We start from the raw sequence: 3,485 nt of genomic DNA on the forward strand, positions 1-3,485 counted from the left end.
TAGCTACTTTGCTGTTTTACTTAATGAATGAATTTTTAATGTACACAGAGATTGCAGTGAATACTGCCCTGTTTTTTTTTATTGTTGAAGTGTTGAATAAATATACCTGAGGTGTAGACTACTGTAAATTGAAAATACTGTACACTTAGGTCTACGAAATGTTTTCACATTTTTTTTTTAATTAATTTTTTTTTTAATTCTACATCATTCTTAAAGATGTACTGTCCCTTGAAAATGACCAAAATTATAAAAAATAATTTTTAAATTAATTTTCTCATTTTGCAGTAACATACAAATTATTAACTTGAGCACAGAAATTATTAAATTAAAAAAATGTTTTTCCTGATTTTTTAACTGGATAAAACCTGAGACAACTATACAAATTGTCTCAGATAAAACACAAGTGTTAATATAATTTTTTCGCTGTAAAATGATGGTTTTTATGGGTACGTTTTTAAGTATACACTAATTTCTATGTTCAGGTTGATCATTTTTATGTTACTTCAAAATGGGCAAGTAAATTTCAAAAATGATTTTTATGATTTTTTTTTTGTTTTTTTTTTTTTTTTTTTTGTTGCAAGGGACAGTACATCTTTAAGTACCTTGTTGATGTGCTAAACATATTACTGTAATTTGGCTATCAAAAAGCATTACTAGTGTGGTCTACAATCACTATTTTGGGCCATAAAAACTCACTCCTCCCCCTGAAGTGTTTAAGTTAAACCACCACACAAATTTGACCCAACCTTATATATTCTGATAAGTCATGTATCACGCATAGGGACATTGACACCTGCAATGCTCTTGTTTATGTGCAGTTTTAATATATTACTTTTTATAGATGATCAGTTTCAAGCCAAAAAAACAAAGGCTTTTTTAGCCAAAAGGGTAAATTATATTTATTATAATTATTTTAACATTTTTTAGAATAATGATATTTTTAAATTGATTAAATATACAATCATTTACACTTTACAAAACAGTTTACAATAAGGTTGAACGATAAGGGAGTGTGGGAAATGTTCATGAGGGACGCTTCCATATTAATAAGACTTTTTTAAAGAGTTTTGACCTTACATGACATCACATTCTTACCGGTATTTCCAAAATTCCTCCAGGACATTCGTGTTGCTGCCGGTCATGCAGTCGTGCATGTACCGGACTTTAACCAAAGAAAAACAACATTTTTAGCAAGTATAACGGATTTATGGAAAGGGAAATGCCCCTTAAATTTTCCTGTAGAGGTAATTACATGCAACAGTGGTTGCGAACACTCAATGGGTCTACACAGCAATATTTATTTTGTATATACATCACTTCATTATCACTTTTATATTTATATTTTTTTATATAAATTTATGTTTTTATTAGGTAATTTATTCTCACCTGCAAGTGACGATTTTTCGCTGTTGGAAGAAGAATGAAATAAAATTATTATACCAACCACGACTTTGATGCCCTCTGGTTTTCAAAACCCAGACCATGCTCCAATAACAGATTGCAAGTTTTAAAATTTGAACTATTGCTTTAGTGAAAGGCATTTGCTGTTATTTTAAAATTTTTATTACACAAAAAAACTTATTTTAGTGTAATGAGAAAATATATATCATAGCGTTGGTTTTTTCTTTTATTTTCATGGAGATGAAAGAGTTCAAATGTTTTTGGGACTATTGCACTGATGTTAGTCTGATTGTGATGTGAGTAGTATTGTAATGGAGAGTTGGGTAGAATGAGCACACGACTTGATGCATGGCTATCAAGAAATTTTTTATTAAGAATTAATAAGAGCATACAGTAATGGTCCATCCATTCTAAAATGAAAAAATATGACATAATGTATCATATTTCAGTTTCCTGGCTCTAGAGGAATTTAATGACCACTTTTTAGTACTGGTCTTTTCTTTAGACGTGGAAGCGGTTAGGTTTGGTGCAGAGGAAATGGTTTTGTTTCCTAACTTTGAGGTCACTAGGGTTTCAATCCTTCGCTCATTTCGCAAGCATAGTCAATAGAAACAGGCTATGGAGCAAGGCAACTTATTTACATTGCTTCAGTCCCAGCTGTATCAATGGGTACCAACAAACAGCTGGGAGTAACCTGTGGTGGTTTAGCGTCCCACACATGGGCGGCAAACGCTCTCATCAACTTCAGGCTACAGAAACCGGGAATAAACTACATCCCCTATGGGCCCTAGTGGCTTGGCAAGGATTCACTTTACTTTTTGTTAGATGTGTTCTAAGAGACCAAAGCTGCTAAAAGGACTTAAACGACGACATGCATTCTTAATAATTTTATTTTTATTGTCATAGAACCAGTTACAGTAGAATTAAAACAAATTTATAGCAATAATTTGCAATGCAAATTTAATGTATTTGTAACATGAAATCAGTAAAATGTAATTAAAGGAACATTCTTTCTGTTGGATGGATGTTGCATGAATAGACTAACGACTTAGAATTAAAAACGGTGCAACACATGCAGTAGGCATGTTCCCTCGAAATCATTTCGTTCCCTCGAAATAGTTTAATATTTTTTATAACTATGGCCCTTTAGGGTCTCCATAGTTTTACATTGTTGAAAACGATAATACCTAAAATATTTTATGTTTAATATTACAGTCGCAATCTATAATGAACCTAAAAATTATACTTTCTCCACATTTTAGATTTCTTTTCAATATCGTTATCATTAGGCTTAATGTTGCATTCCGTTTTACTTTTATTTATAAACACATTATAAATACAAAGTATTGGCATTATAAATACATTTTATATTTTGTTTCTCATCTATAAAATCATCATCATCAGCTGTAAGTAAAACGGCTCTGGTTAAAAATGATGGCAAGTAAAAATACGTTGCTAGAAAGGCTATCACCTTAAAATCAGTTTGTCGCCCTCTCTGGAACTCGACTTGTCAGACAAATCGATAGAGATCCTGCTGCAGACCGGCAGCGAGACGTAAGTCAGCCACGCTTTGCAAAGCAGCCAGGTTTTGCAAAACAATGACGTAGACTTGGCTCTTCCATTTTTAGCATAGGGAAACTTTTTTTGAAGGTAGTATCGCGTCATTTTACGTCAAACCATAACAATCTGCGTCAATGTAGGTAAATTTGCGTCAACATACGTAAATTCCCGTGAAATTAACGTCAACACTAAAAAAAAATCTGAGTGCTTGAGGTGTATACGATACGGACGTACATTTAAACTAGGTAAGACTTAACAAATGCTTTAATTGGAAATGGAAACATAACACTTAACAATGGCTTATCTTTTTTTACGCAAGGCTTAGGCTAGGCCTTGGCCTCGAGGCCTAGGCTCCTAACTAGCTAGGCCTAGGCCCTAACTAGCTAGCCTAGACTCCGGCCTAGCCTACCTAGGCCTAGGCTAGCCATAGGCTAGCCTTGGGTACTACTACTAGGCTAGACCAAGGCCTAGTAGTATAAGATATATGTAAGATATATTTATTTATTCGTCCAATTTGTAACACT

General features: G+C 33.1%; 1 protein-coding gene across 1 annotated transcript in view; it reads left to right on the top strand.

Moving 5' to 3' along the window:
• The window catches only part of LOC117125364 (flavin-containing monooxygenase FMO GS-OX-like 4), a 22,415-nt gene that overhangs the window by 5,792 nt on the left and 13,138 nt on the right, over positions 1–3,485 (top strand). The gene's annotated exons all lie outside the window — the stretch shown is intronic.

The sequence above is a fragment of the Anneissia japonica genome, unplaced genomic scaffold (genome assembly GCF_011630105.1).
Source record: "Anneissia japonica isolate Jap-2015-1 unplaced genomic scaffold, ASM1163010v1 scaffold2003_len1103335_cov173, whole genome shotgun sequence".
NCBI lineage: Eukaryota > Metazoa > Echinodermata > Crinoidea > Comatulida > Comatulidae > Anneissia > Anneissia japonica.